Source organism: Hemicordylus capensis, chromosome 2 (assembly GCF_027244095.1).
Source record: "Hemicordylus capensis ecotype Gifberg chromosome 2, rHemCap1.1.pri, whole genome shotgun sequence".
Lineage (NCBI taxonomy): Eukaryota > Metazoa > Chordata > Lepidosauria > Squamata > Cordylidae > Hemicordylus > Hemicordylus capensis.
The window spans coordinates 331,276,976-331,292,798 of NC_069658.1; the positions used below are offsets into that span (position 1 = coordinate 331,276,976).

General features: G+C 44.6%; 1 protein-coding gene across 3 annotated transcripts in view; it reads left to right on the top strand.

The window, feature by feature from the left end:
- HK3 (hexokinase 3) overlaps positions 1-15,823 on the top strand; it is an 88,022-nt gene that overhangs the window by 49,010 nt on the left and 23,189 nt on the right. The window contains exon 1 of one of the 3 annotated variants that reach the window (XM_053292801.1): positions 529-955. The exons of 1 other annotated variant lie outside the window; for it this stretch is intronic. The gene's annotated coding sequence lies outside the window, so the exon portion shown is untranslated. Of the gene's footprint in view, positions 1-528; positions 956-9,859; positions 10,168-15,823 lie in introns of those variants that run through there. One more of the 3 variants, XM_053292803.1, reaches the window with a different exon arrangement.

The following is a 15,823-nucleotide window of genomic DNA, read 5'->3' on the forward strand; positions in this document are numbered from 1 at the left end:
TCCTCTACTCATTTGAAGATTTAACTTCTGAAGACCCTGGAGTGGGAATGAAATCTTGAAGATAATCAAAATCACTAGCAAGTCACACTAACAAAGTGTTAATAACATGGTCCTCCAAAGGAAAAAATAGGGACTGTCGGAACATACGATAAAAAACCCCAATGATCTTAGGACTTGGTGATGGAAAAGCACTTTCAAAGGAAGAGAAGAAAACAGGAACGGTGCACTGGTACTGTAGTTAATTAAAAGAGATAGTTCCCTTCCTGCCATTGCTGCAACTATCATTCCTGGGTTGTCATCAGCTGGCAGGAGGTAGGTGGGTAAGTGGCTGGGGGCACTGTTGCAATGGGCAGCCATGGGTGGACTGGGCAGGCAAGTGTGCCACTGCCACCAGCCACTCCTTCTACTTCTGCTTCTACTTCGGAGACCACAATGGTCTCCGTGGCTGAGCTAGTGTGTTATTGAAGCATAAAGGTTAGTCCCCTCTAGGGGAGGGGCTTGATGATGTCATCAGGAAGGCTCCAGGCCTGTCATACAGTTGCAATAAAGCGCTTGGGAAAGACAGGCTTGTCTTAAGTCTCTCCGTATCATACAGGGTGCCAGGAGTGGCTGAATCCTGCCTCAGTGCTCACAGAGACATCGGATTCTATTTGAGAACTGCTCTCACAGCACCAGCAGGCACTCCTGGACTCTCAAGAGAGACTGGGAAGCTCCGGGCACTCTGCTGCAAACCCTGAGGCCTCCTGGCTGTGGAACTGTGTGGGCCTAGCCAGCTCTGGCATGAATAGCTCAGCAGAGGCAGCAGACCCTGCCTCAACTCCACAAGGCCCTCCAGCCCTGACCGTGATGGAATCCTTCAGGGTCACACTCCCAGGACAGTCTGATTTCCACTCTCCTGCTCTGTGGCCAAAGTGGATCAGGCGCTTCAACCGATTCAAAGCCTGAACCCTACCAAGTGAGTACCCTGATCTATTCTAGGGGGGAACAAGCTGATGAAAGACTGGTGTCTCTGTCACTCCCCAAGGGCCCAAACACTCAGTATGGTGCTGTAGTCCAAGCCTTAACAGATCACTTTCTAGGGAGGGAAAATGTTATATATTAGAGAGCAAAATTTAACCTCTGCAGTCAAGGGCCCTCAGGAACTGTGGGCAGTTTTATCCTGGCTTTGCATACATAAGCAGAATCTTGTGATTATGGTGCCCTGAAAGGGGAACTTATCAGGGACCACCTTGTCGTAGGTCTTTCTGATGATAAGTTGTCACAACAATTACAATTGTACCCTGACTTGACTTTCCAAAAGGCTATTACAAAAGCTCGCCAATCTGTCAAACTGCAACAAAAATAACTTAAAAGTGCTCTCCCAGCTATCCATGAAACACTGGACTTGAATGTCCTGCAAAGTGCTAAGTAGAAGTACACAAAACTGAGGGGGAGGGCATATCTCACAATGCTGGGACGTCACAATGCAGGGACTTCAAACACAATGTGGGGACTTCTCAACAGCCACTCCATCAAAATAAGCAGGATAAGACCCAATGCAGGGGGTTGGTGGAAGTCCTATACATGTGTATGCTGCATGTCTAGCGGGAGAAGCATCATGTCAAAGAAGCAAAAAGAATGGTCACTATGCTGCTGTTTCTAGATCTCTCCCAACTGTCCATGAGGTCACTGACCAAACTGTAGCTGAGGAAGAAACAGTATTTCTGGATGAAGAAGCTGGACAATCTGATGATCTGGCTATCTGGTAGACAGAGAGAGAATCAGCCAATTTCCTTTTAAGATCAACACGGGTGCTGACATTAAAGCCATCCCAGATTCCTACTATGATCCATACAACCATGGCACCCTTACCACTCCAGCCAAATGTCTGAGGGGACCAGGTAACATTGCACTCAAAGTGCTGAGATCCTTCTGGGCCAAGATGACACAACAACAGAGTAGTGTAGTACAAGATACTTATGTGATCCAGTTTCTAGGTGTGCCACTTCTTGGATTGCCAGCTGTTAAGGCATTGCAACAAGTCCAGAGAGTTGATGAAATAGCATCTCAGACTTCCTTAGCACAACATTATCAAATACCATATCCTCTGGTTTTTAAAAATCTTGGCAAAATGTCAGGGGTATATACGATAAAGATTAAGCAAGATGTGGTCCCTTATGCTATTACCACACCCAGATGAGTGCCCTTGCCATTGATAGGAAAAGTCAAAAAATTGCTGACAAGAATGGAACAGATGGGAATGATCACACGAATTGAGGAACCAACACCTTGGTGTGCAGGGATGGTGGTTGTAACCTAAGCCCAATGGCAAAATTAGAACCTGTGTTGACTTGACACAACTGAAGAAATATGTCTGTCGAGAAAACACATCCTACCTTCTGTTGAACACACGCTGGCACAATTAGCAAGAGCCATTGTGTTTACAAAACTGTATGCTAGGACCAGTTTCTGGCAAATTACTTTAGCTGAGGAATCCTGTAAGTTAACAACTTTTATCACTAATTTGGGTGGTACTGATTCACAAAATTACCTTTTGGAATTTCCTCCACCCCTAAAGTCTTTCAGCTTTGCATGTCACAGATGCTAGATGGCCTGGAAGGAGTTCTTTGCCATGCTGATGATATCCTTGTATTTACTTTTACAAGAGCACAACATTTTGCTCATCTGAACAACATCATAAAAAACCTAGAAGCAGGAGTTACTTTAAATGGGAATGCATTTTTGCCAAATCTCAACTAATATTTTTGGAACACCTCACAAGGTATTCAACCAGACCTCACCAAGACTGTTGCAAACAAAAGTTTACCAGCACCCAAGGATGTCCAACAATTGTGCAGATTTCTGGGTATGGTCACCTGTCTTGGTTGGGTTGTAACTAATCTAGCAACAATCACAAAGCTGTTGAGAGATCTGCTGAGTGAAAATAACTCATCGGTTTGGGCATCACCACAACAATCTGCTTTCAGTGAGACCAAACAGATCCTCAGTTCACCATTAGTGCTTGCCCAATATGACTGCACTTGGGGAACATGTGTTGCTGCAGAGGCCTCTTCCTTTGGGGTTGGAGGGGTTCTGTAGTAACATCAAGATCAAGGGCTCGGGGCTCCTATTGCTATTGTCTCAAGAGCACTCATGCTAGCAGAAACATGATAGCCACAGATTAAAATGGAAGCTTTGGCTCTAACATGGACATGTGAATGCCTAAGGACGTACCTTGTTAGCTTGTCATTCACTTTAGAAACAGATCACAAGACTCTTGTATCAATATTAGGGGATAAACCTCTCGATGAACTTCCCCCAAGGACCCAACTATTTCATCTCCGGATGACAAAGTTCACATATAAGATCGTATATGTCCCGGGTAAAGAATTACTGACAGAGTATGCTCTCTTCTGTGCACCATTAAGAACATAAGAACAGCTCTGCTGGATCAGGCCCAAGGCCCATCTAGTCCAGCATCCTGTTTCACACAGTGGCTCACCAGATGCCACTGGAAGCCACAGGCAGGAGTTGAGGGCATTGCTGCCTGTCTCCAGAAGAACTCTATCAAGAACAGGAAGTAGCTATCTATGTGGATTGTATTGCAGATGGGATACCCATCTCAGGATCCTTACAAGTACAGAAAGCTAACATCCTGTGTACTAAAATAGAGACATATTGTCTGGATGACCACAAACTAAATTTTGCAACTCAGAACTGACTAAATATCAATGTGAGCAACTCAGCTTCATGTAGTCAATTATCTACTCATGTACCAAACCAGATTAGTGATGCCGCCAGCCTATAGCAGGAACATTTGGGGAAGATATATCAGACCTATCAGGGCACTACCGAATGTTGAGCCCAAGCTTGACAGTCTGGTGGCCCTCTGTCAATGAGGACATTCAGCCCTGGGTCAATAGCTGCCAAGTTTGAGCTCAACACCATCCAATCCCTATCAAACCCTGTCTTTCCACATAATTGCCAAATTATCCATGGCACATTGTGGCAGCTGATTTATTCAACTGGAAAGAATCTGTCTATTTTGTTGTCATTGACTACCACTCCCACTATGTAGAATTAGCAAAGCTGCAGGCTACTACAGCTGATAGAGTGATTACTGTACTCAATAGTATTTTTGCCCATCATGGCTTACCTTCAGTTCTCATAACAGACAATGGGCCAAAATTTACTGGGGCAGCATTTAAATGTTTCACAGCTGATTTTGATTTCCAACATGTAGTAGTTCACATTTTCCTTGCAATAATGATGAGGTGGAACGTGCAGTTTGCACACAATTCAAGAAAAATGAGGACATCCATATGGCCCTCTTGATATATCGTTCAACTCCCTTGGAACATGGGTGGAGTCCAGCAGAACTACTCATGAGTTGACGGCTCTGTACAATTCTACCAGTATTTGAAGCTGTGTTGGCTCCTAAATTTGTGGACAGAAAAGAGTTTCATTGGAAAGACAAACTAATCAAGGATAATCAGAGGTGCAACTTCAATACTCGGCATGCCAGCCAATCTGTTCCACCCCTCAACCCGCAGCAGGATGTGTGACTTCCAGATGTGGGTATGCAAGGCAAGGCAAGGACAAACCCCACTTTTATGTGGTAAAGACACAAAAAGGATGCTGGCATAATTGGGAACACTTTCGTGTTATCCCTGCAGTCTCCCATGCCAGATCAGAGCATGCTTTAGTTCCACCAGAAAGATTATATCTGTAAAGTTTCCAGTTCTTGTAGAAACATGTTAACATTATAAATGTTGATTGCCATTGTTTTAAGTTGGAACCTTTTCCAGGGAAGGGAGGATATAATATAATCCCGTGAGGGTTAATCCCCTCACGGGAAAGGGTTTGATGAGGCTCCATACTTGTTATGGAGTTGAAATAAAGCTCTTGGAAAAGACAGGTTTGTCTCAGCTTTCTGAGTATAATATACCACCACCACACAGCTGTATCCTCCTATCTTTTGTTTGCCACCACACTGCTCTGCCAATTGGAAGGAGAGGAGGAAGTGGAGCAGAACAGCAGATCAAATGGTGAAATGAAGGGAAAGCAGCATGGTGCTGTTTTTCTTTCTTTCCTCTTCCTGGTGGTGGCAGCTGACCTGGAGACTGGCAGATGAGCTGGAGGCCTAAAAAGAGGGAAGGGATTTCTGGAGACTCCAGGTGATTGCCTAAGACCTAGCAACTCTATGGATTAGGACCACCATTTTACAGATGAATATTCACAAGAAGTATGTTAACATCCACCCATCCACCATATTTTATCCACCTTCACTTTGCATACCAAAGGATCAGATGGGTTAAGAGATAACTAATTTGTGTGAAGTAATATTGTATGTGCAGCACAAGTGATTATATGACCCTTTTGAAAAAAATAGGAATAAAGTTATAGGCATCTCTCTCACTCACATACACACTTATATCTCTCTTTATATCTCACCCCCTCTTGTAATTGGCCAGTTACAGACAGAAAACTGCCTAATAACAATCTTTAATGAACAAGATCACCCTGCAATAGTGTGGCTAGCTAATTTTGCCTGGCTATGCACTATCTACATCCTGAGGTGTGCATAGCAGTGTGACTCTTTCTAGCTGTGTTTTGCATTTGCTGCTAATTGCAGCATGTGGATAGAGCAGTGGATAATTGCAGCTACCTTGTGCTTCGTTCAGGTGTGAAGCTTTGCACTCCTGCTGAGCGCAAGTCATGGAGATGAGATATAGGCTGACACCAATGGCTGCCCATGAAAATGATCTCAGCTAGGATACTGGCTAGGGGTTATCAGGCATCTTGTATAAGGAGAGATGGGCAGGATATCATATATCAGACACAGTCTTCCACAGATTCCTCATGGCTCCATAGTGATATTATCTATTACAATTTGATCTGTCAGCCTGAGCTCATGTCCCCAAAGATGGAACATCTCATTGCTGGCATCAGCTCTTTGAGGGGGTTGCAATATGACATTAGATCAGTCATTACAAGGCTCCTGTCAAGTTGTTCACTTTGGTCACCTACATTAAAGGGGCACAGGAGTGCCCCTTTAGTTAAGGTGGGCAGCAAAAAACGAGTCCTGCCATTGTTTATACAGAAAATAAATAAATAAATATGACAACTGTTGAGCTACAGTATAAGTTGATATTTGACATGTGTGATCTATTGAGGAGGTCTACAAATGTGCCTAATTTCAAGGAGATCTGATTAAATTGCTGCAGTTACAGCAAGTTAAAATGTGCTGGAAACTGAAAAATTGACCCCCTTTTGTCCATACTTTATCCAGGTATATGATCTTTCAATTTTTGGTGAAAATAACAGATGTAGTCTGTCAGGCTTGTCTAGGAAGAATGCCTTTTAGAGGTTTAATGAAGTTTCAAGCAATGAGTCAAAAGTCATTAAGGTTTTTCTGCCCCATTAAAGTGTTGGAAGTGAAGGACTTTGTGCTGTCTCTTGTCTCAGTGACATAGGAGGACAGACTAGTGAGTCAGAGGGCTAGAAGGTCAAGACATTGGTCATCCCTTCTCTACTGCTCTGACACTATTCTTTTGGAATGTAGATTGCTACTCTCAGGGACACTTCCTTCCTCTCTCCCCTCTCTTCCTGTTCTTTCTACCTTGCAACATGCAAGCTGCTCTCCCTGCACCATGTGTGCAGAGATGCAGAATCCATCTGCATCCAGCTAGCTAGCTAGATTAGAGATCCTAACTCCTTACTTTCCTATCCAGAATGGAGTTCTCTAATAAATGCCATATATATTGATTTGAAACTATGAACTGGCTCCAAGTTACTTTACTCTCAGCATACACACATGCCTTAACTAAATTCCGCTGTGTTGTGCCTCTGTGCACTCTGCTATAATGAAAAAGGGATTCTCTTACCAGAGAGAATTCCCAACAGGTTATGGGAGCCCAGTATTTTGAGCTGCGTGTACTGGAACTAGAGAGTTAAGTCTGTTCTAGGAGATCCAGTGAGATCTAGCAGTGGACACTTTGATTTGCTAATCTACAGCAACTGCCATTTCTTGGAGCTCAGTGAGGATGGCTACTTACCTAGAGGGAAAGCTCAGGCTGACTATCCTGAACCCAGACAATTACTTGGAATGGAAAACCTGACTAAGGCTTACATTGAAAGCCGAAGGACTACAGAAAGTAACTGAGGAAGACCTCCCCGCAGATGGAACCACAGCTGCTGAGAAGACTGCTAAAGAGAAATGGCTGCTTAAAGATGCTAAAACTCAAGCCCTGATAGCTGTTTCCATGAGTAAAAACTATCTTTCTACCATATGTGATCTTGAGACCTCAAAGGAAATGCTAAGCAAGCTAGATTCCTTGCATATGAAAAAGGGGTGGGCATACACCTTTAACTTGAGAAAGAAAATGCAGAATCTCCAGTATAAAGATGGGGACTGTTTTGCCACGCATGTTGGACTACTATGGGACTTTTTCTTTGAATTTAAAGCTGTAGGGGAGGAATTTACGGAGAGTCAGAAGCTGGAAGCTCTGTTCCTGAGCATGCCCCCCAGCTATAGCAATATAATTGGCCAATTAGAAGTCCACACCACTCTAACTTTTGAGAAAGCAGTGGAAATGATATCTTCTGAGGCAAACAGAAGGAAAGCTTTGAATTCTCGCTATGAAGGTGAATTGGCAAATAACTTTGCTCTTAAGGTAACAATTGGCTATACCAGAAGAGGAAACCCAAGGTGGGGAGGGAATACTGCAAGAGGAAACCACATGGCCCCCCACATTTGCATACAAAAAGGTCTGGCTTCATTGCCAAGGAAACTCAGTCCAGAGAGAGAGGTCACATGACCGCTAGCAGGGAGACTGCTCCTGGAATGAGGCCAACTGGGACCAATGCTTTTAGATGTTTTCTGTGTAACCAATTTGACAACAAGGTGGCGAACTGCCCCAAGAATCAGACAAGATGAGTTGATTTTATTGAGAGAGATTTAAATCACAATTACAGCCTGTCCCTGTTTCAAGAAAATGGAAGATTCATATTAGACAGCGGTTCCACAGTTCATATCTCGAATAATTTAAGTTTCTATACTGAACTGTTTGATATTCCTGAAGAGATTGTGTATTTGGGCAATAATACTACAATTAAAGCAAAGAAGAAAGGCAAAGGAGTTTTGTATTGCAAGTTATTGGATGGATCAATTAATGAGTTTTTTGTGAGAGATGTTTTGTATATCCCTGACTTCTCAAGCTCCTTGCTTTCAATATCCAAGCTAGAGAAACAAGGCTGTGAACTGTATATTAGAAATGGACAATGTGTTGTTACCCAGAATGGAGAAGTTTGCCTTGTAGGCTTTGAATGAAAAGGCCTGTACAGCATGCAAGAGCAACCTGTATCAAAGACAGGCAGAGAAAGACCAGCCTGTGCCAAACCTGAGGCATACCAGCCTAATGAAGTGAACCTTGCTAAGTCATGCCTGCATGAAAACTGCTTGCAACTGGCATAGACGCCTGGGACACAGGAGCTATGAGTCAATCTAGAACATGAAGGAAAAGGGATTAGCTGATGGCATTGAATTTTTACCATGTGACATTGTGACTAACTGTGTTTGTTGTCTTGAGTCCAAAGCAGTTAACCAGCCATTTCCTAAGCAGAGTGAAATGAAGACCAGGAGACCCCTGGAGCTGATCCACAGCAATATATCTGGACCACTACCAGCAATCATTGGTAATTTCAAATATTTTCTCACATTCATCAATGATTTCTCACGATACACAATGCTTGAGAAACTCCAGGACTACGTGGCCATGGCAAGCAACAAATTTGGGTGGAAGCCAAAGATCCTGCACACAGACAATGGAAGAGAGTATATATCCAGCGCCACATAGCAGTTCCTGAGAGAGCATGGAATCGTGAATCAAACCACGGTAGCTTACAATCTGTCCCAAAATGGAGTCTCAGAAAATAGAAGCCTTCTGGACATGGTAAGATGCATGCTTGCTGACGCACACCTCCCACAGAAACTCTGGGGAGAAGGCATCATGACTGCTACATACATACAAAACAGAATGCAAACAAAGCCTATAGGAACAGCACCATATGAACTTTGGCATGGTCATAAGCCATCCATGACGCATCTGCGTGTCTTTGGAAGCACGGCTTACTCATACATCCCAAAGGAAAAAAGGACTAAATTAGGGGCTAGGGCCACAAAAGGGATTTTTGTAGGCTACTCAGCACAATCCAAAGGCTACAGAATTCTGGATCCTGACACCAACAAGATAACCATAAGCAGATCGGTGTATTTTGATGAAAATGAAAGAGCTACGTCCTCAGAGGGGGCCTACACCGAAGCAAGCAACCAGACCAAACACCCCGACTAAACTAAATTCCGTTGTGTTGTGCCTCTGTGCACTCTGTTATAATGAAAAAGGGATTCTCTTACCAGAGAGAATTCCCAACAATTTTTGTCCATACTTTATCCAGGTATATGATCTACTTCTTTCAATTTTTGGTGAAAATAACAGATGTAGTCTGTCAGGCTTGTCTAGGAAGAATGCCTTTTAGAGGTTTAGTGAAGTTTCGAGCAATGGGTCAAAAGTCATTAAGGTTTTTCTGCCCCATTAAAGTCTATGGGTAGCAGATGCTGGCAAGGTTATACAGAGCATGACAATGAAGCTAGAGGGCTGACACATTTGCCAGTCCTCTGACATCAGCAAGGGAAGCCAGCTAGTGGATTATATTTTGAGTCCAATAATGCCTATTCAGTTAGTTAGGGAATGTGAAATCTTAGGGAGTGGGGGAGGGAGACATGGAATAGACAGCGGGGGAGGGGCGGAAGCCAAATGGGTAGTTAGAGCACTGTGAGGGAAAGCAGTGATAGTGGGGGGGGGGGGCGCGGTTTATGGAATATATTTGAAAAGATAAGAACACATGAAAAGATACAGGATGCATTAGCTCAAATCCCTCTCTGTTCAGAAGGGCTTACTCCTGAATAAACCTGCCCAGATTTGCAGCATCCCCTTTTTCTCACTCTTCCAGTCCTCTCTTCATTAATAAACTGTCAGGCAGAGTGTCTCCCTCAGGCTTCCAAGTTATCTCAGTGTCCTGCAGCCCATCCCCCACTGTGCAGGAAAACTGCATTTGACTCTGTGATAAGAAGATCCCGTTAACTTCTATGGGCTGGGCCACAACACCTACTTTATGAAAAACACTGAGGTAATCTCCGTGAAATTTAGCCGATTTACTGCCTGTATACAAAACCTTATTCAAACATTCCCAGCTCTCTCCCTTTTCTCTCCTAACTCCCACACCTCTTTGTTTTTACAGTGGAAAACTCTACAGGACAGTGATGTTTACTATTTTTCAAATGGGGGCCAGTTTGGCAAAAAACCTCCAGCAAAAGAGCTATTTTGCACTATGTTAACACCTATTGGCGCAGCGGGGAAATGACTTGCCTAGCAAGCAAGAGGTTGCTGGTTCGAATCCTGCTGGTATGTTTCCCAGAATATGGGAAACACCTATATCGGGCATCAGCGATATAGGAAGATGCTGAAAGGCATCATCTCATACTGCGCAGGAGATGGCAATGGTAAAGCCCTCCTGTATTCTACCAAAGAAAAACCACATGGCTCTGTGGTCGCCAGGAGTCAACACCAACTCGAGGGCAAAACTTTACTTTAATCTGCATGTAGTGCTGTATTTTTTTCCAGCACTGGTGGAATTGGGGGTGAGAGGGGGGGCTTTAAAAGAAACAGAGCCCTGTCAAGCCCCAAATCCATTTTGGAAGGTTCAGACAGAGCACTGTGCTGTGTAGTCCTTCCCATGGCTGCTCCCTAGAGCTCTATGGGGAAAGTGCTGGGAAGGATTCGCTTCCCAGCATACTGTGTGCACCTCTGAGATACTGGAGAATATCACAATGATGACTGTAAGACTCTAATATAATGCAGAATCTATTACAACTTTAAGAAAACATAATGCAATTCACTGCCAGTGCAATTCAAATGTTACATAGGGGAGGGGGTTGGATTGCTAACACTGTTAATGATAAATTAACAAACACAGAAATTTGATGGTCAAAAAACCTGCTGGTTTTAACTAGAGTTAAGGTGATCTTATTTTGGCTCAAACTCTACAAAGCTGCGAAATTGGAGCCTAAAAGGTATGCCACACGATCAGTAAAGATGTTATGCAATGTCACAAATTATGCTCACTTACAACTTGCCCTCTATGCACCCACACTTTTACTTCATCGTTGAGGCCCAAATCAAGGTGCGGAGTGCTTGGCACCAGCAAAGATGTCACACATTGTTCTGATCCTGTACTACCTTATGAAGCATGGGGGATTTTCCAGCTAGTATGTCAGGCGCTCCTGTTGAAGCTCTAGTTGCTCTCTGGAATTGAGAGGTGGCTCAGGCAGTCGACATGATCGCTCCCAAGTGCCCTCTCCCACAAAGCAGAGACTGTGTAGCACCTTGTATATACCGGAGCTGAGGGTGATGAAGCAAGCTGGGAGATGGGTGGAACATAAGAGGAGGAAAACTGGGGTTAGTCTGAGCGAACATAGGTTAGGGCATGGAACAAAAGAAACGTTTTTTTCCATCCACCATTGCATCCTCTCAATGTTGTCCAGTGGGGCTCTTCCAGGCGGTGCGGGGCTTTTTGAAATCTGGCCCTGGGCAGGATACATTAGAACCCTCTGTGACATGCTGTGATGCATTTGCACAGCACTTTGAGGGTAAGGTCGCTCGCATTCACTGTGAGTTGGACACTATGGCTGGTGCAGGATCATTGGGAGAGGTGCCCAGAGTAAAACCTGGCCTAGTTTTTCTGGATAAGTTTCAGTTATTGGTCTCTGAGGATGTGGACAAGGTGTTTAATCGGGTTTGGATGACCACATGCATGCTCAACCCTTGCCCTTCATGGATTATTAAATCTAGCAAGGAGGGAATTTTTACCTGGGTCCTGCAGGTTCTAAACGCCTCAGTGAGAAAGGGAGTGGTCCCAGTTTCAATGAAGCAAGCTATTATTTGACCATTCCTAAAGAAACCCAGTCTGGACCCAGAGGATGTAAACAAGAACATAAGAAATCCCTGCTGGATCAGGCACAAGGCCCATCTAGTCCAGCATCCTGTTGAACACAGTGGCCCACCAGATGCCTCTGGGGAACCCACAGGCAAGAGGCATGTGCATGCCCTCTCCCCTGCTGTTGCTCCTCTGCAACTGGTATTGAGAGGCATCATGCCTCTGAGGCTGGAGGTGCAACCCTGTTAATTCTCTTGGATCTCTGAGCGACTTTCAATACCATTGACGTGGGAGGCAATGCTTGGAGGTGGTTCCACTCCTACCTCGAGGCCTGTTCCCAAAAGGTGGTGCTGGGGGACTGCTGGGGTTCTGCGCGGTTCCATTCTTTCCCCTATGCTGTTCAACATCTACATGAAGCCACTGGGAGAGGTCATCAGGAGATTTGGCTTGAGGTGTCATCAATATGCAGATGACACTCAGTTGTGTCTCTCTTTTTCATCAGATGCAGGTGAAGTAGTGACTGTCCTGAATCAGTGCTTGGATGCAGTAATGGACTAGATGAGGGTGAATAAGTTGGGACTCAAACCAGACAAGACTGAAGTACTGTTGGTCTGTGGTTCCTCTGCCCAGGTGACTGATGTTCAGCCTGTTCTAGATGGGGTTGGACTCCCCCTGAAGGACCAGGTGCGCAGTTTGGTGGTGCTCATCGATACAGCATTGTCACTAGAGGCTCAAGTGGCCTTTGAAGTTTGGAGCATCTTTTATCAGCTTTGGCTGATATGCCAACTGCAACCTTACTTGGCCAGAGATAGCTTGGCCACAGTTATTCATGTTCTGGTGACTTCTTGCTTAGATTACTGCAATGCATTGTATGTGGGGCTGCCTTTGAAAATGGTCCGGAAACTGCAGCTGATACAAAAGAGAGCTGCAATATTATTAACTGGGACTGAACACTTTAATCATATTACGCCAGTGTTTCGGCAGCTGCACTGGCTCCCAGTCTGTTTCCAGGCCCAATTCAAAGTGCTAGTTTTTGTTGGGAGAAATTACTTATATAGCAGAGTATTTCAGGAGCTAACTCACTCCCATTACAGCAGAAGTTAACAGAGCCATCTAATAGCACAGCAGGGAAATGCTTGACTAACAAGCAGAAGGTTGCCCGTTCAAATCCCTGCTAGTACTACATCAGGCAGCAGTGGTATAGGAAGAAGCTGAAAGGCATCATCTCAGACTGCGTGGGAGGAGGCAATGGTAAACCCCACCTGTATTCTACCAAAAGAAAACCACAGGGCTCTGTGGGTGCCAGGAGTTGAAATCAACTTGATGGCACACTTTACCTTTAAGTAGCAAACAGCTTGTAAATGATAAGCATGGAGATTCATGTAAGATTAAACTAATCTACGTTATTCAGAAGTCCATGATGATAGGAAAGACCTATATCTAACCACTGGCTACATGGCAGTCAGAGAGAGACCTATAGAAGCATGGTGCTCAGAAAGAAAGCTAGAAACATTCTGGGAAGAAAAAGACACTCTTAGGAAGTTCCTGAGTACATTCTATCAATAGAGGGGTCATAGAGGCAGAGATAAACAGGAAAGAGAAGGAGACCCTAACTATCTATCTCTACCCCCAATGCCGCTAGTGGCCATTAGGGTTACTGGTGCAAAAGGTTTATGCAATCTGGAGCTGGATCTCCAACAGTTTTAATCTTTAAAGCCCTAAATAGCTTAGGACTGGGTTACCTGAGAGAGCACCTTGCCCCATATGTCCCTACACATACCGTAAGAACATCTTCTGAGGCCCTCCTCTGGGTGCCCCTGCCAAAACAAGATGAAGCGGGTGGCTATCAGAGAGAGGGTCTTTTTGGTGGTTGCAGCTCATTTATGTAATAGCCTCCTCAGTGAGGTTCGCCATCTCAATTTGTTCTTTTAGATGCCAGGAAAAGACCTTTTTGCCCACACAGGCCTTTTAAATTTGGGTTTTTTAAATTGAGGTTTTCATATTTGTTCTGATTTTTAACTGATTTTAAAATGAGTTTTAATGGGTTTTTTGTATTGTATTTTGTATTTTCTTTATACTTTTTTTTTTTGTCGGTTGTGATTTAATGTATTATGTGTTTTAATTGTATGTTTTAATCCTCTGTTGTGAGCCACCCAGAGAACAATCTTTTATGGAGTGGCTAACAAGTTGATGATGATGATGATTTATTTTATTATTATTGCAACATAATGGGATTGGAAAACTGGATGGCTAGCTGAGAGGCCAGGGAATTTTTCCTTCTGAATCTCCCTGGCCTGAGCTGGAAGATTGGCCATGCCTGCCTTGCCTCTTCCCTTTAGCCTTGACAAGCAGAGAAGACCTGGCACTGGGAATTCCTTCTGCCACAGCCTGATCCTCTGTCCTGATTGCCCTGACGAGCTGCAGCTGTGGGGGCCCGTTTTATCCACCAAGCTCCAGAGTCCCCGGGAGAGGTGGGGTGTTGGGGAACTTGGCATATAAGGGCAGAGGAAAGACAGAAGTGCAGGTGGGACACTTGCAGATGGGCCACCGAAGCCGTCTGCCAAAGGGGGCTGGCCTTCAGTGCTGGGCCTTCAGTATGGTACTAAGGTCTGAGGAGAAGTTACGTTCAGGTTATTCTAGTTTTTAATTTTAGTTGGTTTGTTTTTTGTTTTAGTTGATTTGTTTTTGTATCCCTGCTCACAGGGATGTGTCTGAGCTCTCCTGTTGAGCAGGGGGCGAATTTGATGAGACTGGGGCAGCTATTTCAGTAGTGGTGGGGAATAGAGGATTGGCAGGCCATCATGCTGTTACAGGGGAAGGGAGTCCAGTAATTTAATTACTGTTTTCCCTTCTAAAAGCTCCCCGAGGTCAGCTTTCAGACTTCAGGGAGTAGTTCCAAGTCCTCACTGAACCTAATCTTTGTCAGGTCAGGCCAGGTCAGTTCCAAATAAGATCAAAATCACCCATGATTTGATCATGGATGAAAGAGTCGACTTGGCTTGTATAACTGAGACCTGGTGGGGGAGGCTAGTGGTCCTGTGTGGGCCCAACGTCTTCCCCCAGGGTACTCTATTGAGCAGGTATGGGGAAGTGGGCTGGTGTGTGTGTGTGTGTGTGTGTGTGTGTGTGTAGTGGCTATGGTCCATAAGAAAAACAGCTCGCTTACCAGGATCCCTGTGAGAGAATTGACTTATATTGAATGTGTGTCCCTTAGTTTGGGGACTTGGGATAGATTGGGGATTCTGTTGGTGTACCATCCACCCTACTGCCTAACAGACTCCCTAACTTAGCTGTCGGAGCAGGCCACTGAGTTGATGTTGAAGTCATCCAGGTTTTTGGTCCTGGGTGAGTTCATCGTCCACTTTGGGACTGGCTAGGGTGCTGCTCAAGAGTTCATAGCAGCCATGACAACTATAAGCCTATCCCAATTAGTCCTAGGACCTATGCATGTTGCTTGTCACACACTGGATTTGGTCTTTTGCTTGGATCAGGGGGCTGTTCCAAGGGTGGGGTCTCCTGTAGTTTACCCATTGTAATGGATGGACCACTTCCTGGTTAAAGTTGGTCTTACAGTTACCTCGGACCCCTGCACGGGTTGTGGACCTATTAAAATGGTCTGCCCGAGAAGGATCCAAAGGGCACTGGAGAGTTTTGGAGTTGGTTCTGCCGATAATTCTTTTGATGCCCTGGTGGATACCTGGAACAAGGAACTTACTAGGGCAGTAGATACAATCGCTCCTAAGTGTCCTCTCCGACCTGCTTCAAAATTAGTTCCAGGGTATACGGAAGAGCTACGGGAGCTGAAACAGCAAGGTAGATGTAGAGCAAATGGAGGAGGCCTCATCTTGAA